Source organism: Heterocephalus glaber, unplaced genomic scaffold (genome assembly GCF_053883595.1).
Source record: "Heterocephalus glaber isolate CG9 unplaced genomic scaffold, H.glaber_assembly_v1.0 deba00001428, whole genome shotgun sequence".
NCBI lineage: Eukaryota > Metazoa > Chordata > Mammalia > Rodentia > Bathyergidae > Heterocephalus > Heterocephalus glaber.
In genome coordinates this window covers 11,530,589-11,543,731 of record NW_028258293.1, presented here as the reverse complement: position 1 = coordinate 11,543,731, position 13,143 = coordinate 11,530,589, and the positions used below count along the sequence as shown (strand labels likewise).

The window sequence follows — 13,143 nt, the reverse complement described above, 5'->3', positions numbered from 1 at the left end:
ACACTTTATTTTCTACGCTGGAATATCATGATTCTGAGTGCTTTTGGGCCAGGGGCCTTATCTGTAGATCTAATTGACTATCAGAAGCTCCAAAATGACATCACAGGAAAGGTCAAAACTGGGGAAGCTGCCCCAGGGCTTGCTTCTACATTCTTTGGATTCTGTGAGTTCCCTCATCCAAGTCCACCTTCTTCCTGTCACCTGTAGCTCATCCACTTCAAGCACGTGCATCATCCAAGGTAGCCTGGCCTTCGGTGATGGGGGTGTCCTTGCTGCTGCGAAAGAAGACGAGAGGAGCAGGTGGCAACAGAGAGGTCTGTATCCAGACCACTGCCTGCAGATTGCAGGGGAAGAGTCTAGGTCAGAGGAAGGGAGGGAGGTGGTGGGCAATGGGCTGCTACAACTACAAGTGGCAGGGTGGGTGTACACATGCTAAGAAGGCCAAGTCAGGTAACAAACCGGGCTGAAGAATGTGCTGAATCCAGTGTCTAATTCCCGTTAGCTTGTTGATGTCCTGGGCTAATGGAGTTTCTCTGAGTGGCATCTGTTTCTTTATCGCAAACAGGACCAGTAACAGCAGCCTCACAGGGCTTGCTAGAGTTTACCTGAGATATGGGGAGGAAGATCCTGGCTCAGGTGGCCAATAGAGAGTATCCTCTTGTTATTGGATTGGTTAGCCTGGTGCTGAGGTTGGGCTTGGGCAGAAAGAACCAGCAGATGGGAAGGAACCAGAGGCCTCAGAGAGAGCATTTGAATTCAGTCTGATGCAACCAAGAAACGTCCACAAATACAAAGAGCAGGTGCAGGAGTGGAAGTGGGTCAAAGCTCAGGTTGGAGCAGGTGGGGTTGGGAGAGGTAGGAGAGTCCCTGGGCACTTACCAGGATTTTTTCTGAATTCTCAGCAGCTTCTTTGCTTAACTGTTTTCTGGGATATCAGACAAAGAGTGGGCAGAAACTAGGTCAATGGGCAAAACTGTTTCTAGCGCAAAGCAAAAATTCCAGGTAACTTCCATAGCCCTGGGACAGGGACTGCGGAGCTGTGGGGGAGGTAGACACATCTGGACTCAACCTGGAGTATATGGAGGCTCCGCCAGGGGATTGGCTCCAGGTCCACCTGGAAGCCTTGTTCCTCCTCTCCTCCTGCCCAGACTGTTCAAGGCCATGCCCATTCCACCTATTTCAAGCACCCTTGTCTGGCAGCTGTTGTGGTCATGGATGACTACAGTCTGTCCAGCCGGCCCCAGCAGTTCTCTATGTCTGCAGTTCTGGGTTAGTTGCTCTTGATATATTGTTCCTCAAAGCAGCCATGTGCGGTAGATGTTACTTTTATGCTGCAGAGAGGAAGAGTGAGGCTCTCACAGATGAAGGAACTTTGACAGACCCTTACAACTGGGAATTGGCAGGGCTGGTATTAATCCAGCTCTCCCTGGTTCTCAAAGCCTATGCTCTGCTCAAGACCCAGGATGTCCCACTTACTATGGCCGAGTAACACATGGCCCAAGATTTAGTGCTGTAAAACAAACACTGGTTAGGCTCATAGATTCTATGGCTCATAAGATCAGGCAGGGCACAGCAGGGATGAGCTGTGTCCACTCCATAATATCTAGACCCTTCCCAAAGTCTTGGAAGACTAGGGGGGTGGAGACTGGACTCATCTGATAGCTCAGTCACTCCCTTGTCTGTGACTCAGGCTGGCTTGGAGCTGGGGCCTCAGTCCCTCTCCAAATCGGCCAGCCCAGGAGATCTCTTTACATGGTCTAGCTTGCTCTTCCTTTAGCATGATGGTGCTGCTTCCCCCAGTTCACAAGACAGTGTCCCCCAGAGAGAAGCAGATGGAGATTGTCATCCCTGTGACTTAGCCTCAGGAGATAGGCAGCATCTGTTTTGCTGGGAGCTACTCATCAAGGAAGTCACAAACGCCTTTCAGAATCAACAGGAGGAGAAACACTGAGGTAGAAGCGTAGCAAGGTCTTGAAAGAGATATGACCAGCAATACTACTGTGGGTGGCTAATTTGGAAAATGTGATACCAACATGAAGGAAACCAGAGGAACACATCACTGGAATGGTGAGCTCATGAGGGTCAGCTTTGTCCTAGCCCACCTTGTAACTGTTGTAGATCCATACATGGAAACACAGAGTATTTGTTAAAGCGACTAAATAAAGATTATCCTAGTCAACCTATCTTGAGGGTTCCATTAGCATTCTTTCAATTTCCCATTTACTATTTTTTACCTCTACAGGTGAAGTAGTCCATCTCATGTGACATTTGTTTTGCTCCTGAGTTTGCTTCTTCCACCTGAGAGCCAACAGGTGCCATTTCATTATGAACATCTGCTTCACGTCTTGCATAAGAGTGTGGGATGGTGCCTGAAGTCTCAAAGCCAGACTTCAAAGCGAATCAGAGCTGGCAACTCTTAGGACAGCATCACCCTTCTGCTCTGTCCAGCTGTGCCCAAAGATTGGTTTTTAACATGCTTTCTTGGATTTGCATGGACTGTGGGTGGAAGTCCAGAGGATTTTGAAACTGTGCCCTTGAGGCTTGTTGTGGGATTAGTTTAGGCCCCAATCATATGGGGAAAATATGAATAAGACCTGGATAGTCATCTTTTACCCCATACAAGCACTTTTTGTCTCTCTCCCTCCTTTGCTCCCTTCCTTCCTTCTTTCCTGCCTTCCCTTCCTCCTTTTTTCTCCGCAATGCAGTTTTGGTTTTGTTTGTAGCTTAGTCCTCTCTCAATTGATCTAAAGATCTTGGAAAACCACAGCTCTGCTTCCCCTTCCTGTTCCCTGGGCTGCTGCTGTCCTAATCCCTGCAGAAGGAACTCTGGTCTGGCAGCCTGGGTCCATGGGAAGAACCTGCATCGGCATCAGCAGACCTGGGCCGCAGACCTGCACGTCTCCTCTCTGAGCCTAATTTCGCCTTCCTCGTGTGTCAGATGTGCAGAAAGCACCACCTCCCTCCCCACTGAGAGCTGCTGTGAAGATGAAAGGGGATCCTGGAGAGGAGAGGGTTTTGCAAACCATCCTGGGCTGTGTAATGCTGTGGTTACCCCTCCAAGTCTGAGCTCCTACCTGCACAGTGAAGTGGAGGTTGAAGGTAAGCAGCCGGAGAAACCTGCACCTTGCTGCACATCCTGACTCCAGGGATCTGGGAATTAGGATAATGAAGGGGGCCCTCTCTCACATCCCATTGGGTAGCACTCTTCACCTGTGCATCAGGACCTGATTCCACAAGGGCAGAGAAGGCAGCTGCTTGCAGGTTGTTCTCCAGTTTTGCAGGTTCCTGCCCACCATTCATTGTTTTGCAGCATTCTGAAGGTAGAGTCTGAAAAGTCAGATATTTCAGAAGCCAGAATCACACATGGGTAATGGGCCTATGGGAAGTCAAACACCAGCCCTTTTCCAAGCTCCGTAGTCCTCTTTCAGCAATAGCCGTATGTTGCATTAGGAAGGCAGGACAGTGAGGTTTCCCCAAGAGAAGCAAGAAACCAAGTTTTAATTTTTTACATGAAAACTTACATGATATTTACACGTTGGCAACAAATTCACATTTTCAAAACCCAGGGCAAGGGCCAAAATCCATGGGCCACCAGTTGGCAGCCCCTGAGCCAAAAGACTGGGGTGGGGAGGGTCCTGTGGGTGAGATGTCAATCTTTACACCTGAGCTATAATAGCGCTCTGTGTGACTGATATCAGAGATGGGACGGAGGTTTCTGCCAGGGAGGCAGGAAGAGAGACAGGTTGTAGCTGAGCAGTTGGGATTCAAGTCCAGCTCAGACTCTGAAGCCCTGGAAGCTTTTCGTTTGTGTGAGCAGATGACAGCTGAGGGCTGGGGATGAGGAGAACAGGCAGGTTGTGGCCGGGTGTCACCCCAGATGCTGGTGCAGGGCTGGATGTTCTGCAAAGGGGTAAAGAGAAGTCACATGGCAGGCACTCGGGATTTCACCTGCTCCTTCTCCCTGAAGATGACAAAAGCTGTCAGGTACAGCTCAGCACACAAACCCTACAGGTGATCACTGAGGACCTCAGCACCAGCATGGAATTCTGTCTTTCACAGAAGTGACTGCCCATGAAGCTAGGGGCGCAGTGCTAGTGGCCAGGGTAGAAACACAGGGGTTGAAAACCAGGCTCACCACTGGGACCAGGTTACTGCATCTTGTGTATTTGCGAAGTCTCCAGGCCTGGCTTTAAGTTCTCCTAGGATCGCATCTAGAGAGCTACAAGGCTGGACAGTGTTAGGAAATCTATGGTTCTCTTATAAAGAGCAAAGTAAAATTTCAAAACTTCTAAATCACAAAGAATATATTCATAACGAAAATTAAAAATACACATGGGATAAATAAAAAACACTCAAAGCCAAAACAAAATCACCCAAAAAATCCCTTGGTCATATTTCAGGAAAGTTTTTTTTTTTGTATATACATATGCACACAGATACAAAATATTTTTCACAAAGTAAATATGGCTCATACTTGAAAACTGGTACCTGGCTTCCTAAGCTTTTCTTCATTTAACTCTGAAGAAGAATATGCTTCATGACTAATGGTAGTAATTTCAAGAGTGATTATTTACTTTGTGGGTACACCATGATGCATTTTACCAATCCTTATTTAAGACACTGAAATGATTTTCTTGTTTTGATTGGAATCAACAGCTCAATGAACATCCCTACAGCTAACTGTCCTCTCCATACATCTCCTTTTATTTCCTCAGCATGTATTCCCAGAAGTACAATACATACAGTTTTTTAAAAAAGCTTTTGAAAAGCTTAAAAATGATTCCTCCCAAAATTTAACTTCTGTAAGTGCAGCAGTGTGTGAAGATGCTAATAAATCATTATCAACACAGTGTTTTCAATGTGACCAACACTGTGAAGGTTTTATAGGCACTATGAGAGGGTATTATTATTCCCATTTTACAGATGGGAAAACAGAATCAGGTGGCCAAAGTCATGTGCTCTGGGTCATACAGCCAGGAAGTGGTAGAACTGGGCTTGAATCTCAGCTCAGAATGACCCAAGACTGGCCCCACTTGTACAGGTTCTACTGGTAGCTGAAGAAACACCTGATTATTTTTTCCTGACTTACCGAGTTAAATGTTCCTGCTCCCTTTTGGCTGCTGTTTCCATGGGCTGAAGAGGCTCTGAGTGACTAAGAACTGTGCTTGATTAATTAGATTTTTGTTGCCAAGGAATTAATTTGGCTCCCAACCCCCTCCTCTTGCTTAAAAAGCCCACAACAAAATGATTTTAGCTGCAGGAATAATTACAGAAAATGTGGTGTTAACTTGAATGGAATACAAATATTTTAGATTTTTAATTTTTCTCCAAGACTTCCAGGGTGCAAAGGAAAGAGGGAAGACGCCTCAGCAGACCTCAGGAGAAGGAAACCTTCTGGCCGCTTCTGCATATGTCCACGGTCAGTCTAAGAGAAGCAAGCTCAAGATCTCAGACTGATACACTGGGCGGCTGGAGCCAGTTGGAATCACTGTCCTTCCTCTTTCTAGCCCCCTCCTTGCTGGCTGCCTCAGCAGATGTGCATGAAACCTTAGCCCAGCACAGGTGCACACCTGTGGGTTTGCACAAAGGATAAAAGGCAGAAGGCTTTTCGGGGGAAGCCACACCCACACCTGCAGTCCAGGCTGTAGACCTGGGGATGACGGAGAGAGACGTCCGCCAAGAGCTCCCTTTGACCCGGACTTATCTTAGATTCTCTAAATTTCCCGTCCTTGTGCTTTTGCACCTCTTAGCTTCTGAAGAAAGAATTCAGCAGGGTACATTGTCCTTAGTCTTTCAAGACTCAACATTGCATCTTTCTGCTCTCATCACACTGGAATGGCAGTGTGGGTACAGACTTGTGAGTTGAGAATGAGAATTCTGAAGGCAGTTCTGAAGACCTTTCTCCTACTGCATTGCTACTCAGAGTTTGGTCCATGGCCCAGGTCAGTCTGGAAACTTTGTTTTCCATCTGTGATGAGAAGTCGAGAAACCGAGATGAACCATTTTGAAACTGTCACTAATGTGACTGAGTCATTTTGTGTCTAGTGAAACTTATGGTAAAACACAGAGGGCTTTCAATTTATACATATTTTTGAACTTTTTTTTATTAGTCTTCCTTTCGTACGCTAGTCTACTTTTATTTTGCACGTTATTTTGTAGCAGTCACCCACATATTGAGAACAAAATATAGTCCTTGGCTACCTGCAGATGGTTTGAGAAACACTCCTCTGAGATATGGCTTTGCTCTTGAGAAGTCCTATCTGCCTGATTTTAGTATTTTGAAAATAGCTTGCTTTTTCTCTCTGAAGCGTTGATGGGTTTATTTTCATCCCTAGAGCTCAGATTTCTGCTATGAGAAGGCTTGTTGAGGGTCGTTTGTCATCGCTCTGCTGGGCCCACATGGGTCCTTCATCTTGGAGATCCATTCACTCATGTATTGTAATAATTCCTCCCTTCTCTTTCTCGGTTCTCTTTTCTTCAGGAATTCTTGTTGGTTGGACATCAGTCTTTATGTTTTGTCTGTGAAATCTTTTACTTTGTCTCCATATTTTCAGTTCTTTGTTTACTTAAATTTCCTCAACTTTATACCCCAACTCTTTCATTTACTTCTATAGGCTATATTTATAATTTTGAAAGCTTGTTCTTATCCTTTTTTATTTTTCATAATATTCTGTTCTTTTTTATATGCAATACCATTTTTAAGGAAACTGATTAGGTTTTTTTCTTTCGTTGTCGTTGTTTTGCAAGTCTTTGCTTCCTGGATTATATCTGTTTCCTCTGCCTTCCTTTTTTTCTATTGGCTGAGCATTGCCTCTGTAAAGATCACGATCGTCCCAGTTGGCCGGTTTTGCTCTTGGCTCAGTGGGTAAGGAGGCTGACATTGGAGGAAACCAAAGCATTGCTGTGTGCATCTTTTATTTAGGATTGTTCAGTTCCATGTCCTGTTCTCCTCCCTGGGGACAGCTGGTGGTGAGTACGGTGGCATACATACGAGCTACTGTACCCTGCATGTCTGGTGGGAAAGAAAGACAGGGCTTCCGATGTTCAGATGCAATTCTATACAACCCTGCCCTTCTCCATGGAAATTTCATCAAGTCTGTAGCCTCTCCAAGGTTCTGTAAGGCAAACTGGCAACAATTTATTGAAATATCACACCCACTAATGCCTCTTTTCCATTCAATTTGCCTGGGAGAGAAAGTAGGTAAGCATCTGTGGTCATATGATTATTTTGAAGCAGAAGCCTACATCCTATACTTTCAGGTTAATTTGTGACAGACTGAGTATTTATTCATTGACTTGGTTGCTCCTTGTTGCTGGGACATAATTATTGACACCCACTACTAAAAGAAAGAAAAGGTTATGTTGGTCCACTGTTACAGTCCAGGGCTGACTGGCTCCAGGGGAGTATCGGTGTGGGAGAGGGGCAGAGCAGAGGAAAGCTGCTTGCATCATAGCATCCAGGAATCAGAGAGAGAAGCAGGAGCCAGAAAGGGAGCTCTTCCCTTCCAGGTCAGGCCTGTAGTGTCCAGCTTCTGTGGCTGAACCTCTTCCTAACAGAACATTTAGCTGCAGAGCCTCCATGATTCACTTTCCAAAAGCCCCACTTACAGCACACGAGGCATTTGGGCGGCATTTTCAATACAACCTGTAACATTCGTATTGCATTTCTTTTCATTAGCTTCAGCCCACCCCATTAGGACTCCGTAGAAGAGTGATGAACAAGATAGGACTGAGGACAGAGCCCAGTGGCACAGTCCTACAGACCTCCACTGTTGGAGATAGGCACTATGTCTGCCTTGTATACTGCTGCACCCTGGTGCTCAAACTTGGCTGTATAATAAACTTCTGTTGCATGTGACCACCCTCTCTGATGAGCAAGGAGACCTTTTGAGATTTGATCCTAGTGGACCTTGCTGGCTTTAGGGTTTACCACTTTCCTATTGTTCAAGAAATGCTACTACTTCATTAACCTCTTATTATTTTTCTGAGATTGGTAGTCTTGGAATCTGCCTCCTAACCCTTTTTGAAAAGATGAGCATTGCCATTTCCATCTCCTGTCCAAGTCTCAGTTCTAACACGGATGCTGGAGATGCCCACCCTACCCTGGGTTGTATTGTTTTGGGCCTGGCCCATTCATCTCATCTCAAATAGCTTAGGACTGTCTTACTAGTTCACATCGAGTTTGATGTCTTCTTAACCATGTGTATTCTATGCTTTCTGGTTTACAGGTTATTGTTGTTGACAGAGAATAGAGACTACAGAAGCTAAAGGTTTTTTTGTTTTTAGTTTTTAACATCTTATTTTGCAAAGATGGCCCTGGAATCACTTGGCTAGTGGCTTCCTTATTCTGCTTGGCTTGAACATTGATTTTAGGAAAGAATGGTGCTTGGAAGAGATTTGATCGAGTGCCTAAAATCTTACCACTGCATTAATTTGATTTAAATCTGTCTTCCATCACTTTGGGTGAAAGCCAATGTGTTCACTTGATAGGGGAAACTGTTCTGCCAAAACATCTTTTAAAGCTCAGGACTAGCCACACCCGGTGGATGCAGGGAGTGCTGAGAATGTCCAGAGCCTTTGAGTTCAGAGTTTACAGGGAGCCAGGATTGCCACACAGGGGTAAGGGGAGGCCTAGGTGACATCCTATGACTCAGAAGGTCCTACATGAAACGCGCCCCCCCCTTTGTCACAGCCTTACCTGAAACTATATTCTGCTTGTTCAACATGTCACTTCCAGCCAGTCTGGTCTTTCTGGTCTTCAAACCCATTAAGCCTATTCTTGTTTCTGCCCTTTGATGTGGGTTTGATGTGGGTTCTTGACTCTGGAGAGCCTACTCTTTGTCCAGGTCTTACATTTGCAGTTCCTTCTCCTCACTTTCATGGGAGTTCAAAGGTGCTTGCTTGAGAGTCTTTCCTGACCATGTGACCTAAGGGGGGTCCCACTCCCCACTACAGTATCTATAGTTTTATATCATTTATTTTTGTTTGTTTGTTTGTTTTTTTGGCACTGGGGACCGAACTCAGGTCCTTGAGCTTACACAGCAGGCAGCAAAACCACTGAGCTAAATCCCTGGCTATATCATTTATTGTTACCAGAAATTCTTTTTTTTTTTTTTAACTTGCTTACTATGTCCTCCTCTATCAAACATAAACTCTAGGGAGGGACTTTGTTTTTCTACTTCTGATTCCCAATGTTTATACCAGAGCCTGGCTAAGGGATGCAGTACTGAATAAACCAATGAGAACAACTTTGCCCACTCTCAGGTTTTCCTCGGGGTAATTTTTGAATACCACACACACATACACACACACACACACACACACGCACATGCACATACACACACATATAATCCACTGTGTGTTTTTATAAATAAAGTTTTATTAGAGCATGGCTATGCTCATTCATTTTTCCCTCCTGTGTAGAGCTGATTTTGCCTTTCAAGAGCAAAGTTGAGTAGTTGTGACACAGCCAGTTTGGCTGCAAAGCTGAAAATGTTAAATATTTGACCTTTTACCAAACAAGTTTGCTGCCCATAGCTCTAGACTGAGGGAGGGCTGTCTGGATTACACTAGACCTGTGAGAGCGAAACCTTTAGAGCTTTTAATGATGCAAATACCCTGCAGCGGCACACATGGCATAGGTTTGCCACCCCTGCACTAAAGCCCGGATGGCAGAGTGCTTCCTCGTCTCCTCTTGCAAAGGCTTTCTTCATGTCAGTGTCTTTGGAAAAGGGACTGAATCTTTCTGTTCACGAAAGGGTTGGCCTTGACAACCTGCTTCATCCTGGTGGGAAACGACTTTGACCTGAATTATCCAGAGCACAGACACCAGCGTGTTTTCTCTAAGTGTTAACGATCAGCATGATACACAACAGGAGCTGCTCTGTCAGACTTTTCATCCAGAGAAAGGGGTTAGCAAGGCATCTCAGTAGCATGAAAGATAGACTTTACATGTAAGATTTTATTATTTTTATTATTTTCCCTTGCTTAGATCTCTATAAGAATCATGATGTTTCCAAGGCAACACATGGCTTGGGGAAATTGGAGAGAATACTCCCGATGCAAAGGGATAACATCACAGCTACCATGACAGACAATGCTATCCAGCTCAAAAGTGTCAGGCGCTCAGAGGGACCAAGGGATCTTGATTACAATCTGGAAGGCATGAGTTTCAGAGTGGAATAATCATGCTTGTGTTCAGTACGTTTGCAAACCCCCCTGGACAGTGCCGTGACAGGAGCGCGGTTAAAACAGTGCGCAGGACTTGCCTCCTGTTTGTTCAGGTATGCAAATGACTGGTGACAACTGTTTTCTTATCTTGCCCAAGTGACATGGATGCTGCTGAATGTCTTTTCTATTGTGCACGTCTGTGGGGGACATAAGTTTCCTCTTTTATTTTCCATTCCAGATATTGTAAAGCCGGTCAAATTGCCAGATCATTTTCCCGGAGATGACATTATTTCTTGGAAAAAATCCTTAAAGTGTTATTACATAGACTGGTTATTTCAGAAACTGTGCAGTGATACAAAAATAAGAAAGTTAAAAACATCAAACCACATTTCTGAGATATCCATTTTTAATATTTTGTTATAAGCCCTCCCAGACATTGCCCTATGAACTAAAATTCACCCCCCACACCTATATATTTGTATGTACGTGTAAATACATGTGTGTATACTCACTTTTTATAGGCAGGCACAATACTAGCTATTCACATTTTCTTTTTAATAGAATAAGGTATCATGAAAATGTTTATATTCTCCTGAAGTCAGAATAGTGTGATGGTTAACATCATGTGCTCTGAAGTGGATTGCCTTGTTTCAAATACTGGCCCAACAATTACTATCTGTAGGACCTTAAGTAAGTTGTGTAACCTCTCCGGTGCTTCAGTTTCCTCATCTGCAAAATGGAGATAATAATGATTGGATGTACTGTATCAGGTTGTTATGAGCATAAAATATGGTGAGATTAAAAAAAGCCCTTAACACAGTATCCAGGACATGGGAACATCTTATGAAATGGTAGCTGTTATTATCTTGGCATGTTAATAGATGTGCCTATATCACAATTTTCTTGACTGTATAGGATGCCAGTGCGTTGATATGGAAGCACTCTTTCCTGATTTTCCTTTGGCGTTGTGTGTGTGTGCATGTGTGTGTGTGTGCGCGCACGCGCATGTGTGTGCGTGTGCGTGTGTGTGTGCTTTAACATGGAGCCTGCCCTTGGGATGTGCTTTGGTAACACCACAACTTTGGGCACAGAGGGATTTGGTGGCCCTCTGGCTGGAGGGGTCTGGACAGTGTTGGTGAGAAGGGACATCAGGCTTTGTAGCTGTGGAGCTTGGCAGATAAGTGCATGAGCTTTATGGGATCGGGTCTTGGATCTACCCCTTTGTGAGCAGCATAAGCAACTTAACTTCTCTGAGTCTTCCTGTGTCCATCTATAAAACCAAGATTCTTTTGGTATCTATCTCCTCAAGTTGTTGTGAGGGCTGAAATAGGTCACTTGTCTGATTCCTGGGACAGTCTCAGTAAATATCAGATATTATTAGAAGTTGGAAGTTGCCTTTAGAATATGATCTGTTCATGCATGTATGTGTATTTACATAGCTGATATATGGAACAGTCATTTGATCAATTGTAAAGTTATACCTTGTCTTCCTTTTCTGTTTCCATTGGCTTCTTGTTGTTAGTAAACAACTGTGTCTCAAATTCCCACTTACTCTTTCCTACTCTGCCTTGTGGTGCTGGGGCTGGCACAGCTCTCCTTTGCCCTCAGGATTCCTAATGGGCTCAGCTAGAAGGGGGTGCTACATAGAGACAGGAAGCAGGAGGAAGGAAACGCTGCTTGGTGCTTGATTCCAGTTCCTGCCAACATCACCTGGTGATGCTCTTCACCTTGGCAGTCGATTTCAATAAAACAGCTAGGTCTGGCTTTCATTCTTCCCCACACTCTCAAAACTAGCCGGGTGGTGTGCCTTTCTCAGAGGTCTGGGTTCCACCTCTATGGGGCCTTCTGCATGTGGCCCCACATCTTCCTTGCGTCCCTCCAGTGGTGGCTGAGAGTGCTTCCTACAGTTGTTTTGCACACTGCAGTGTTCCTTCTGTGTCTTCTCAGTTCTCCAATTCTTGGTGAGCAACTACTTACATTTATTATCTCTGTTAAAATTACTCCTGTGCTTTCTGTTTCCTAACTGAACCCTCACCCAAGCTTCACTTTTCCTAAATGAGCCGGTTGAGAAGGAAACATCCATGTAATGGGCAAACGTATCAAAGTCGCTCTGGAGGAAGGACGTTGGGTGTCGAGTGTGCATGCTGGTGCCCTGAGCAGATTCTGAGGCGGTACCTGTCTGAGATGACTGCCTGGCCCCTAAGGGTGCTCAGGAGCCGTGGGTTGGAGTGACTGTGCTCTGTGAGCTATCGCTGCTGCCACCAAGTACACAGGCCAGGCTAAGTCCTCAGGAGAGTGGCCTCAGTGGAAGCAGAATAATTATTTAGGACAGGAGGAGAATGAGAGAAGGATGAGGGTCTGGTGGAGAAAGGAGAGCTGTAGTGACAATTGGAATCAAAACAGGAAGGTTTATGTGTAGAAGGGATTCTTGGCAGAATTCAGAGTGGAAAGCTCCTCACCAAATGCTCTCAGAGGTCGGAGGACAGAAAGGGGAGAATCATGAAGACTATTACTCTTGGTATGGAAGGACAGGTTCAGCCTTTCATCTATTTACCAATAATAGAAAGACCTGCACAATAGGTTGGTCAACACTGCTTTCCTGCTTCATTGGTTTCCAAAAGAACTTGCTGTTTCCCTGCTGAGAGGTTATTTCCAGGATTGTGTTTCGGGTTGCTCACCCTGACCTCCTCATTCAGCGCTGGCTCTGTCTCCCTGTCATGTCTGTCTGTCTGTCTGCCTGTTTGTCACACACACACACACACACACACACACACACACACACAGACACGCACACATGCATGCACGCACACACGGAATCCTGGAAATCTCCTGGCCTCAGATGGGCCACCTGTCCCAGCCCATTCCCAGCAGTGAGGAGGTTGTCCTTCCCCTTGACCCTCAGTGTCCAGATCCTACATGGCCTGGCGCCTCGGTTGAGTTCAGAGAGCCAGGCTGTGTTGTGACAGGGAGAAG

The 13,143-nt window shown here is 45.3% G+C and overlaps 1 protein-coding gene across 1 annotated transcript in view; it reads left to right on the top strand.

The window, feature by feature from the left end:
- Nucleotides 1-12,874, top strand: part of LOC110350569 (uncharacterized) — a 38,782-nt gene extending 25,908 nt beyond the window's left edge. Inside the window, exons 7-8 of the mRNA XM_087212025.1 lie at nucleotides 2,939-3,099; nucleotides 5,333-12,874. The gene's annotated coding sequence lies outside the window, so the exon portion shown is untranslated. The remainder of the gene's footprint in view (nucleotides 1-2,938; nucleotides 3,100-5,332) is intronic.
- Nucleotides 12,875-13,143: the final 269 nt, after the last annotated feature.